The following is a 13621-nucleotide window of genomic DNA, read 5'->3' on the forward strand; positions in this document are numbered from 1 at the left end:
AAAAGTGAAGGAATTTCACAGTGCTGAGAGCCACAGCCGAGTCAGGATGGCGCCAGAAGGAGTGGTTAAGAGGTGATGCCAGCGAGCCATTAAGATGATGATAATTAAGTTATAATTGCTGTGACTGGATGATGCTGGATTGGGACAGGCTGTGTATTGAGTTGTATATGGACCCCTGCTGTCCAGCAATAGTGTGGCTCCAGGAATAGGGTAGTTCCTGCTGCCTCAGGCGCCTGCCACTTTGGAGTTCCCATTGAGTTCTCACGGATTCGGAGGGGGAGAGGGCGCGGAGCCTGGTGGAGAGCTGGGAGAGTTCCCGGGGAGTGTGCTTGGAGTGCTCATGGAGTTCGGCAATAAAGAGTTGCTGTTTTGAAACTACAAGTGCTTCGTGGCGGCTGGATTATTTGTGCCCAGCCAGACTGCGGCATCACAGAGCTGAAGGTAAATCACCCAAGAAAGAAGTTTTCCCAAAAGATGTTTTAAAAGTCAAGGAGGAAACTTATCTATTAAAAAAAAAAAAAAAAGCAAAGCATTGCCACAAAGATTATAGGCACATGTACAGAATGGAGATTAGAATGGCTAGAAAATATGGCAACTTCTGTGTACCTGCAGAACCAAAATTGGCATTTGTCATCAAGTGTTATGCTCGAATTCAGGACCCTCAAAGACCACCAGAGACCCAAGATCGATGTAAGCAGCAAAGAGGTGTTTATTGCGAGCTAGCTCGGTCCTCCGCGCACACACACAGCAACTGGTGACGCTGAGAGGCCCCCAGCCCAGGGTTTACAGCATTTTTATACATTTTTTGGAGAGGGCAGGGACTTCACATACATTATAGCATCCCTTAGCAAATCATCACACACCGCGGGAAAATCAAATAACAACTCTAAAACATGATTAGCACATTCACTGGCGGGAACAAGTTGGGTAGGGGTGATTGGTCAGTACAAAAGGGGTATTCGTTTGAGCTGATTGGTTTGAGCCAAGAGGGGTGTACATGCTGAACTACATGGTTTCCCAACCTGTTATCAACCACCATAAACCACTGGGAGGGTCATCTGGCATCCCAGGTATTTCCCTGTCTCATGCTGATTGGTGGCTGCTAGGGGGCTGCTATGGATCCCCACCTAGCCTGACTGAGTCAGGGACACCTGGCGCAGCATATCTCTCCTGTTATTTGTAGATAAACAACTTTAGCAGGGTGGGAATGTGTTTAGGAGTGCTCGTGGGTTTTTCCAAGGACTAAGGTCATGTCCCTTCCTTGGACAGGCTTTGCTCCGAGGTAGAGGCTGGTTTTTCACAAGATCAGAGGTATCAATGGTATGGGTGCAAAGGTTATTAAGGTGTTGCAAATTCTTCTCCTTCACCAGATCTTCAATGCCACCTTCATTAAGCACAACAAGGCTTCAATTAGCATGCTGAGGATTGTGGAACCATATATTGCATGGGGGTATCCAAATCTGAAGTTAATGAATGAACTAATCTACAAGCGTGGATATGGCAAAATCAGTAAGAAACAAATTGCCTTGACAAATAACGCTTTGATTGCTTGATTGCTTGGTAAATATGGCATCATCTGCATGGAGGATCTGATTCATGAGATCTACACTATGGAAAACACTTCAAAGAGGCAAACAACTTGGTGTGGCCTTTCAAGTTATGTTCTCCAAGAGGTAGAATGAAAAAAAAAAAAAAAGACCACCTATTTGCAGAAGGTGGAGATGCTAGTAACAGGGAAGACCAGATCAAGAGGCTTATTAGAAGGATGAACTAAGGTATCTACTGTGGTATTTTTTTAATATGGTCGTTTAATAAATAGTACCTGTTCTCAATGTAAAAAAAAAAAAAAAAAAAAAAAAAAAAAAACCTTAATGAGAGCACTAATGCAGGGGCTTTAATTTATCCCTAAAGTATATTATGAATGTCACTAATTGACAACTGATAAAGAATTTTTCTTTTTTAAAATCAATGTATTGACTTATTTTTTCAGTTTATACAAAAGAGGATCTTTTTAAGTTTAGAACTACACAATCATCTTATTATAATTAACCTCAGAAAACCCAATTTTTATTTTGTCATGTTTCTTTATGTTATTCTGTTTGATAACCAAAAGAACAGTCACAATATGTTTGAATTCTCAAAATTTAGAGTGTCAACAAACCTTAATATTTATTTAAAAAAAAGATGATAACATTTTTATATGCCTTTTTTGTATTTACTTATTTTTATGTGGTGCTGAGGCTTGAACCCAGTGACTCACACATGCTAGACAAGTGCTCTACCACTGAGCTACAACCACATTCCCAAAACCTGAATATTTCTATTATTTTTCCCTTTATAAATTATCAGAGCAAATATTTTTGTCAATGATGGTCATTCCAAGAAACCCAAATAAAAGACATTTTAATGTTTTAATGATTTTGGACTTGGAATCTAGATTTTAGAAAAGAAAATAAAAACTTTTTTTTATGTTACTAGGGATTGAACTCAGGGCCTCACACTCATCACCTACCTATACTCTCCCCCACCCCACCCCAAAATAAAAAGGTATGTCTCAGACTAGAGTACTAGTTGGTTAAAATGATAGAAAATGTATAAAAAGGAGGTGTATTTTGAAGTTAGAGCCAACAGGAATTTCTGATTTCAAGATTTGGGGCAAGTGTCTCAAAAAATGTTTCTAAAAATTAAATTAAGGACTGAGAACTACCTCAGTTTCTTTCTTCCAGTTCCCTCTGCAGAACCCTGAAGATCAGAAACAGTAGCAATTTGAGGCCTCACCTAGGACAACCTCCTGGGAGGTATTCAACTGAGGTAAGCTTCCACCACTCCCATCAAGGGCCAAGTAAGTTGGACAGCCAGGTGGGACCAGCCTGTGGCCATGGAAAGTCTCCTAAATACCCACCCAATCATTTTTCATTGCAGGCTGCTGTGCCAAGAGTGGATGCAGCCAGGGAACACTCTGGTACTGTTGAGGGCCACAGCCGAGTCAGGATGACGCATGGCATTTTTGCCAGAAGCAGTGGTTGAGAGGTAACGCTAGCGAGCCATTAAGATGATGAATTTTGAGTTCTGGCGGAGTTCCCATTGAGTTCTGATTGAGCTCTCCCAGGGATTCCCAGAGAGTTCCCATTGGTTGGGGAAGTGCCGGAGGAGGGAGATTTCCGGTTGCTGGTTCCTGGAGGAGCCACGTGGCGTTCAGGGGAGTTCCCGGGAGCATGTGTGGAGTGTGCTGGTGGAGTTCAGAAATAAAGTTTGTTCCTGCTTCAGTGGCTCGTGATTTGTGCCCAGCCAGACTGCGGCATGGTACCTCCTCCTAGTCTTCCCCCCAGGTAAGACAGTGGGAGGAGCCACCTCAGTGGTGACTGTATGCTTGAATCTATCCACAGGATTTTCTTCTCAGAATACTTGGATTTTGATGATGGGAGACGTAGACCTGAGAAGGGAGCCCCTGATGACCTTTTCTGAAGACACACGTGCACCTCCTGGGAAAGTATTTTGCAAGATTTGAAGCCTGGAGTTTTCCCCTTTCTTCTTGCTATCTATCTCTCCTCTATCTTCTGCCCCATTCTCATTCAGTTAATTAATCTCTTTCTTTTCCTCCTTTTCTCCCTTCCTCCATCCTAAGCCCAGCACAAGATCCCTTCTTCCTCCTGGAGAAGTTTACCTTTGCTCAGAAGAAAGAAGTAGGGTAAAGAGAAAGATTTCTTTCTGCTCAGGAGTAAAAACAAAATGAATACAACCTCAGAAAATTAGTACATAAAGAATTTAAATTGAAAAGGGGAAGTTGATAAGAAGAGATGAGATCCAGACCATCCTGTCAGAAAGGAAGCATCCAGTTTGACTCGATCTTGTTGCCAAAGCCCTGTCTTTCACTCAATCCTTTTAAATGCACAAAAAACTAAGCAACAATGCATTCTGCTGTCATTTATTGTTTAAAAAATAAATTTAAAGAAACTGAGCAACAATCAAACCCTTTTTTTTTTTTTTTTGGTGCCAAGGATTGAATTCAGAGACATTCAACCACTGAGCCACATTCCTAGCCCTATTTTTTGTATTTTATTCAGAGACAAGGTCTCACTGAGTTGCTTAGCACCATGCTTTTGCTGAGACTGGCTTTGAAATTGCAATCCTCCTGCCTTAGCCTCCTAAGCCACTGGGATTATAGGCATGTGCCACCCTACCTAGTCCAACCTACTTTTAACTACTTAATATTATTGCTTTTATTTATTTATTTATTTATTTGGAGTACTGGGGATTTAACCCAGGGGTACTTGACCACTGTGCCACATCCCCAGCCCTTTTCATTTTTTATTTTGAGACAGTATTTCAAGAAGTTCTTGAGAGCCTCACTAAGTTGTGTAGGATCTCACTAAATTGCTAAGACTGACCTTGAACTTATGATCCTCCTGCCTCAGCCTCCCAGGTCACTGAGATTGCAGGTGTGCACAAACACACCTGGCTGCTATTGCTTTTAAGTACCAACCATCTGCCTTTCTGTTTCCATCTGTTCTGTGGAATATTTGATGTTGTACATCAGTGTTAATGACTGAATTTTGAGGTATTTTGTGAATAAAAAAAAAATTTAGAAATAAAGTATTACTTTCCTAAGTTTCCTTAGTATGGTCTTTATGTTTGGAAGTGAAAAAAAAAGGTGAAGTTTCAAAATATGTATAAGTCGCACCTATGTTATCAGGAGGCTTGAATTTTTATTCTGAGAACAAATCTAGTTAGTGTACATATTGATATAGAAACTGTCTAACTTTTGTGTTGAAGATAAAAATAATCAGATCAATATAGAAAGATTATCTTTCAGGAATAAAATCACCTATCAATTTATTCATGCATAATTATAAAAATGGTATTACCCAAAGTGCCACAATAGGACCAGAAACATAGAGTCAAGATAGCGAGCAGTGGGTAACCTAATGCTAATTATGCACAATCTTTGCTACCTCATATTTTAGAAAACAAGGGTTGAAAGCCTAAAATTGGAGTAAGTAAATGTTTTATTTAATATATTCATGTGAATGTGCACTCACACAAAGTACAGGATTCTTAACAATCTTAGGTTTGCCTGTCTCCTAATGGATATGGACTCATAGCAAGACAGGCACATCTGAAACCAAAAGTATCAATACTTTTCTGATATCAGGAAAATATGCTAATAAATGTGCACACAAATAAAATATAGTTTCTATTGCCTCCTACATGATATTTAGAAGATTTTTTTATACTTGGGCAAAGAAACAGACCATCTGTGAGAAACATCTTCAGATTTACAGGTTTCACTTAGTATGACTTCTTTTTATCAGAAGTTCAATTCATTTATTTTTTATTTTTTTATTTGTAGATGGACACAATACCTTTATTTTATTTATTTATTTTTATGTAGTGCTGAACATTAAACCCAGTGCCTCACACATGCTAGGCAAGTACTCTACCACTGAGCCACAACCTCAGCCCCAGAAGTCCAGTTCTTATTCCATAGCTCTCCCACCCTGTCAGTCTCTGGATGACAGTTAAAAGTTTCAATCTTCAATGCAAAGAACTCAAAAAACTTAACTAGCAAAATAAATAAACCTATCAATAAATGGGCAAAGGAACCAAATAGACACTTCTCAGAAGAAAAAATAAGATTGATCAACAAATGGGGATGGGGATATAACTCAGTTGGTAGAGTGCTTGCTTAGCATGCACAAGGTCCTGAGTTCAATCCCCAGCACCACCAAAAAAAAAATAGAAAAACAAAAAGAATGGTCAACAAATATATTATTTAAATGTACCACATCTCTGGCAATTAGAGAAATGCAAATTGAAACTACACTGAGATTTCGTCTTTAGTCAGAATGGCAATTATCAAGAATACAAGTAACAATAAATGTTGGTGAGGATGTAAGGGAAAAGATACACTCATACATTGCTGGTGGGACTGCAAATTGATGCAACCACTCTGGAAAGCAGTATGGAGATTCCTCAAAAAAGTAGGAATGGAACCATCATTTGACCCAGTTATCCCACCCCTTGGTGTATATCCCAAGGATTTTAAATTAGCATACTGCAGTGACACAACCCCATCAATGTTTATGGCAGCACAATTCTTCTTTCATCAGAAAAATGGATAAAGAAAATGTGGTATATCTATCGACCATGGAATATTACTCAGATGTAAAGAAGAATGACTTTATGACATTTGCCTTTAGCATGGAAACTATCATGCTAAGTAAAATAAGCCAATCCCAGAAAAACACAAGTCAAATGTTTTCTCTGATATGTGGAAGCTAACCCACACTAAGGGGGCAGGGAGGAGAAGAAGAATAGAAGCTCACAAATTAGACAAAGGGAAATGAAGAGAAGGGAGGGGGTATAGGAAAAGAGAGTCAGTGGAATTAATCTGACATAACTTTCCTATGTATATATATGAATACACCACAGTGAATTTCACCATTGTGCATATGCACAATAAATTAATTTTTAAAAAATAAAATAATATAAAATAAAAATAACTATGGGTAAATGGCAGAAAGATCAACAGAGGGAAGGAAGCAGGAGATGGGGAAAGGGAGGGGACAGGAGAGGTACTGGAATCCTAATTAGAATAAGGTATATGCCATGCTTATATAATTATATCTAAATGAATTCTACCATCATGTATACCTAAGAAGAACCGATAAAAATCTTTAAATAATAATTTAAGACAAAAAATCTCAATGCTCAGATTGAAAATATAGGGAAAAAGATTCATATACTGGTGATGGAAAGTAACTTCCTATCTCATTTCAACTTCAGATATTAGTTTAGACTGATTATGGTAATCCCATTACCCTTGCCAGGTGATTGGTTTAGGAAATGGTACCTATTGTGATTTTGAAATGAGACAAAACCTAGAGAAGTCTACAAGAAGAGGTTATCTCACTTCTGAAAAGAGATTTTTAAAAAGAAAGAAAGAATTGAAGAATTTGCCTCTTCTCTTCTCCTGGTCGTTGTGCCAGAATGAGAATTGGTAAACAGCAATAAGCATCTTGCAGCCACCAGCCTGAAAGGGAAGCCAACACAGGTAGAGAAACTGAGTCAGAGCCCTTAACAAACCATGCCTGGACTTCCTTCTATTGGCAATAGTTCCTTCTTTCTTTCTTTTTCTTTTTCTTCCTTTTTTTAAACCCCTGGTACTAGGAATTGAACCAGGGGTACTCTACTACTGAGCTACATCCCAGCCATCTTTATTTTTTATTTTGAAACAGGATTTCACTAAGTTGCCCAGGCTATCCTAGAAATGACCATCCTCCTGCCTCAGCCTCCCTAGTTGCTGGTATGAGCCATGTGCCACCATGCCCAGCAGCAATAATAACTTCCTGACATCCAATTTGACCAATATTCTCTGTTAGTTGCAGTTCAAAATGTGTTACTTGATACCTGTTCCATTTTCTATGCTATTCATTTTTATAATTGGGCTCACCAATGTTCTACTTTTTGAAGGAAGGAGAATGAACTATACATAACCAGTATTTTTTCACATAATCTCTCTCTTTTTTTATTGGTTGTTCAAAACATTACAAAGCTCTTGACATATCATATTTCATACATTTGATTCAAGTGGGTTATGAACTCCCATTTTTACCCCGTATACAGATTGCAGAATCACATCAGTTACACATCCACGTTTTTACATATTGCCATACTAGTGACTGTTGTATTCTGCTATCTTTCCTATCCTCTACTATCCCCCCTCACCTCCCCCCATCCTCTCTCTCTACCCCATCTACTGTAATTCATTTCTCTCCCTTGATTTTTTTTCCCTTTCCCCTCACATCTTCTTATATGTAATTTTGTATAACAATGAGGGTCTCCTTCCATTTCCATGCAATTTCCCTTCTCTCTCCCTTTCCCTCCCACCTCTCGTCCCTGTTTAATGTTAATCTTTTTCTCATGCTCTTCCTCCCTTTTTTAAAAAAATATATATTTTAGTTGTAATTGGACACAATACCTTTATTTTATTTATTTTTATGTGGTGCTGAGAATCGAACCCAGTGCCTCACACGTGCTAGGTGAGCTACCGCTGAGCCACAACCCTAGCCCCTCACATAATATCTTAAGATCAAAAAGCACCATGTATGCTCCATTTGTGTACAATGCGTCAAAATGTATTCTACTGTCATGTATAATTAATTAGAACAAATTAAAAAAGAAAAAAGGAAAGCACAGTGTATCTTGATCAGTTTGATTTATAAGCACTTTCCAAAATGATATAATATTGATATCAAATATGTCACAATTGAAATGCATATGTAGTAGTTCTGGCTCTATTGAGCACTGGAAAACTAATGCTGTAGAAAAATCCAATTTATACATTAAATGGTGAAACTGTTTAGTTGGAATTCTTTTATTGTGCATCTTGCTGGGGAGAAACTCTATTAATGCAACTAGAATGAGAAACTTCAGTGCTATTTCTATCAAACCTGTGAACTTATACTGGGGCCAGGTGTGGTGGCACATGACTGTAATCCCAACAACTCTGGAGACTAAGGTGAGAGAATTGCAAGTTAGTGGCCAGCCTCAGCAACTTAGCAAGACTCTGTCTCAAAATAAAAAGTAAAAAGAACTGGGGGTGTAGCTCAGTGGTTAAGTCCCCAGCATTAAAAGAAAAAGAAAAAAGAACCACTGTAGAAATTACACTGGGGATAAGTCCAATAAATGTAATGAAAGTAAAAAAAAAAAAAAAAAAAAAAAAGAACACTATACTTATTGCTAAATCAGAGAACACATAGTAGAGAAAATTACTATAGGTAATCTATATGGGAAAGCAATTGTTTCTTTTCTAACCTAAACATGTATGGGGGTCGGCAGGGGTGAGGGAGTGACTTTTACATTTAATCCATGGGAAGTTTCAGTCCCATCTCAATTTACTAAATATCACTGAATGCACACTGATAGACCCAACCTGATTTTCTCTTAAAATTGAGAGCCATCTTGCCACAAAGCCATGAAAAGATAATTTCAGCTTTACTGCAAATTCTGAACTAGCTTGGAATGCCTGCCTGTGCCTTGAACTCACCCATACCTGGCTCTCTCTGACCAGATAGCATCCCACTCTGAAACTTTAGTGAGGCCTCATAAATATTGTCCTTCCCTGGCCAGATAACAACCCTCTCTGAGGCTCTAATGACCTTCATAAATTCTGATGCCAGGGCCAGCAAAAATGTTATGCTCATCAAAATTTTGTTATCTCTAACCCCACTTTGTGTAACTTTCTGGGCTATAAAGCTGGGCTGCAAAAAGATGTGGGGCTGTCTTGTTCCCATGGTTTTTGTTGGGAGAAGCAGCCCGGCCAGTCAAAATAATAAGCTTGCTTTAATTTGATTTCAATGGGAGTCAGTGGTCTTTTCTTGCATCTTGGTCTAACAACACCAGAAAAAAATACTCTATAAACATAATCAAGGATAAATGTTTCAAAGTCATTTCATCTTTTTTTTAAGTTAGAACTTTTATTTAGCAGAAAATTGCAGTCTCTTTGTTAGCATTTTAACAAATATTCAGTATTCACTTAAAAACTAACTGCTAGATTGCAAAGACAAGTATTATCATCTTTTTGTGATCATGAGAAAACTTACATTTAAATAAATTGAGTTTATTATCAATATACAGAGAGAAGCCATAAATTCAGATATTTTGCACTCAAGGAAACACAAACTTTAATAATGAAATTTTTAATTAAGTTACATACATAAGCAATCATTTTGTTCGAATTTTTTTTTACAGATATCAGGTCTGAAGAACTTAGTTCTTCTTGGTAACTTGGAGCAATAGTCAGGCAAACTTTTCTATAAAGAACCAGAAATTAAATATTTTATGCTTTATTTTCATGTAGTCTCTTTCAAACTATTCAACTCAGCTATTATAGTACAAAAGTAGTCAAAGATAACTCATAAATGATGGGTACAACTGTGTGCCAAGAAAATTTTATTTATAAAAACAAAGTGAATTTTATATAATTTTATGTGTAATGGAATATTATCCTTCTTTGGATTTAAAAAAACCAAACATTTAAACTGGGTATGGTGGCACATGCCCATTATCCCAAAACTCAAGAGGCTGAGGCAGGAGGATCACAAGTTCATGGCCAGCCTTGGTAATGTACCAAGACCCTGTCTCAAAATAAAAGTAAATAAATAAATAAAAGGGCTTAGGGTGTAACTCAGTAGTAGAGTACCCTGGGTTCAATCCCCAGTGCCCCCTCAAAAACATTTTAAATGTAAAAATTATTCCTATCCCACAAACTGTACAAAAACAGGCATGAAAAAGAATTAGTCCTATCCAGGTACTAAATATTACAAAACTTCAATAAATAAAAGACTACATTTATTAATGTAGAAATAAAAGAGATATCTCAATGGCATAAAGTAGAAAATCCAAAAACATACTCAAATTATATAGAGAAATTTAATATTTAAAACAGATACAATTCAGACTAATGGGGGAAAGATCGCTTAATCAATAATGTTGAGATAAGGAGATAAACCATTAAAAATGAATTTAAGCCAAACCTTACAGCTAAATCATATTATATCTCAGGCATATCAAATATCTAAATGTGGAAAAGAGAACCTAATTATACCAAAAGAAACCAAAAGCAAATATTCTATAGTCATGAAATGAAGAAGTTCTTACGAAGAATGAAAAAATCCAGTGACTATAAGTAAAAAGGATTAATGAATATCAAAAATACTTTCCTCTTACCTCAACATTGTAAAAGCTATTTATGCTAAGCCTCAGGCTAGCATCATTCTAAATGGAGAAAAATTGAAGGCATTCCCTCTAAAATCTGCAACAAGACAGGGATGCCCTCTCTCATCACTCCTATTCAACATAGTTCTCGAAACCCTGGCCATAGCAATAAGACATACGATAGAAATTAAAGGCATAAAAATAGGAAAAGAAGAACTGAAATTAGCACTATTTGCGGATGACAGGATCCTATACCTAACGGACCCAAAAAGTTCTACCAAAAAACTTCTAGAACTAGTAAATGAATTCAGCAAAGTGGCGGGATATAAAATCAACACTCATAAGTCTAAGGCATTCCTGTATATCAATGACAAACCCTTTGAAAGGGAAATCAGGACAACTACCCCATTCACAATATCCTCAAAAAATAAAATAAAATAAAATATTTGGGAATCAACCTAACAAAAGAGGTGAAAGATCTTTACAATGAAAACTACAGAACACTAAAGAGGGAAATAGAAGAAGACCTTAGAAGATGGAAAGATATACCTTTTTCATGGATAGGCAGAATTAATATCATTAAAATGGCCATACTTCCAAAAGTACTTTATAGGTTTAATGCAATGCCTATCAAAATCCCAATGGCATTCCTCACAGAAATAGAAAAAGCAATCATGAAATTCATCTGGAGAAATAAAAGACCCAGAATAGCTAAAGCAATCCTAAGCAGGAAGAGTGAAACAGGTGGTATAGCGATACCAGATTTCAAACTATACTATAGAGCAATAGTAACAAAAACAGCATGGTACTGGTACCAAAACAGGCAGGTACACCAATGGTACAGAATAGAGGACACAGAGACCAATCCACAAAATTACAACTACCTTATATTAGACAAAGGTGCTAAAAGCATGAAATGGAGGAAGGATAGCATCTTCAACAAATGGTACTGGGAAAATTGGAAATCCATATGCAACAAAATGAAATTGAATCCCTTTCTCTCACCATGCACAAAAGTTAACTCAAAATGGATCAAGGAGCTAGGAATCAAACCAGAGACTCTGCATCTAATAGAAAAAAAAGTTGGCCCTAATCTCCATCTCATGGGGTCAGGCTCCAAATTCCTTAATAGGACACCCATAGCACAAGAGTTAAAATCAAGAATCGACAAATGGGACATATTCAAACTAAAAAGTTTTTTCTCAGCAAGAGAAATAATAAGTGAGGTAAATAGGGAGGCTACATCCTGGGAACAAATTTTTACCCCTCACACTTCAGATAGAGTGCTAATCTCCAGAGTATACAAAGAACTCAAAAAGTTAAACAACAAAAAAGCAAATAACCCAATCAACAAATGGGCCAAAGATCTAAACAGACACTTCACAGAGGAGGATATACAATCAATCAACAAGTACACAAAAAAATGCTCACCATCTCTAGCTATCAGAGAAATGCAAATTAAAACCACTCTAAGATACCATCTCACTCCAGTAAGAAAGGCATTATGAAGTCAAACAACAACAAGTGCTGGCGAGGATGTGGGGAAAAGGGTACACTTGTACATTGCTGGTGGGACTGCAAACTGGTGCAGCCAATTTGGAGGGCAGTATGGAGATTCCTTGGAAAGCTGGGAATGGAACCACCATTTGACCCAGCTATTCCCCTTCTCGGACTATACCCAAAAGACCTAAAAAGAGCATACTACAGGGACACAGCCACATCAATGTTCATAGCAGCACAATTCACAATAGCTAGACTGTGGAACCAACCCAGATGCCCTTCAACAGATGAATGGATTTTAAAATGTGGCATTTATACACAATGGAATATTACTCAGCATTAAAAAATAACAAAATCATGGCATTTTCAGGGAAATGGATGGCACTAGAGCAGATTATGCTAAGCGAAATCAGCCAATCCCTAAAAAACAAATGCCGAATGTCTTCTCTGATATAAGGGAGGTGACTCAAAACAGAGAAGGAAGGAAGAGCATGAGAAGAATATTACCACGAAACAAGAAAAGAGGAGGGAGGGAAAGGGAGGGAGAAGGGCAATTGCACTGAAGACGGAAGGAGACCCTCATGGGTTCACAAAATACATATATGATGGTGTAAGGAGGAAGGGAAGGAAAAAAAGAGAGATAAGTGTCACAGTAGAATGGGTAGAGAATAGCGATGGGAGGGGAGGGGAGGGGAGGAGGGGATAGGGAGGGCAGCAGAATACAACTGACACTAGGATTGCTGTATGTATACACATGGATGTATAATCAATGTGATCCTGCAGTCTGTACACATGGAAAAATGAGAATTCATACCCTATTTGAATCAAATGTATGATATGTTAAGATCATTGTATTGTCTTGAGCAACTAATAAAAAAAAATACGTTCCTGACAAATACCACCAAAGTGAGTGAAAAACAAACAACAGCCAGGCATGGTGGTGCACACCTGTAATCCCAGCTACTTGGGAGGCTGAGGCAAGAGTATTGCAAGTTTGAGGCCAGCCTGGGCAACTTAGCAAGATCTTGTCTTAAAATGAAAAATACAAAGGATTGGGGAGGTAGCGCAGTGGTAGAGCACACCCTGGATTCAATCCCCAGGATTGAGGGGAAAAAAAAGACAAACTGGAAGAAATATTTGGAACTCATATTACAAATAAAGCACTAATTTTCATAATACATCAAGAGGTACTACAAATCAATTACAACCTAATGGACAACAGCCTAAATAGTTAATTCACAGGGCCACCTCAGGAATTGCTTCCTGAGAATTCACTTCCTGTGTTCAGCTACTGAGGCAAGCAGAGGCCACTGCAGCCACAGTTCAAGGGACCCCTCTATAGCTCACATAAGCAGCAGACCTTGGTGCCATCCACATAATGCTGGTTTTGCCGTCATGCAGA

The 13621-nt window shown here is 37.9% G+C and overlaps 1 pseudogene; it reads left to right on the top strand.

Annotated features, from left to right (window-relative positions):
• Positions 1-435: 435 nt before the first annotated feature.
• LOC124091817 (60S ribosomal protein L7-like) lies at positions 436-1774 on the top strand (annotated as a pseudogene).
• Positions 1775-13621: the final 11847 nt, after the last annotated feature.

This window comes from Marmota monax, unplaced genomic scaffold (assembly GCF_021218885.2).
Source record: "Marmota monax isolate L192 unplaced genomic scaffold, Marmota_monax_Labrador192_F-V1.1 WCK01_AAM20220418_F8-fsc00091, whole genome shotgun sequence".
NCBI lineage: Eukaryota > Metazoa > Chordata > Mammalia > Rodentia > Sciuridae > Marmota > Marmota monax.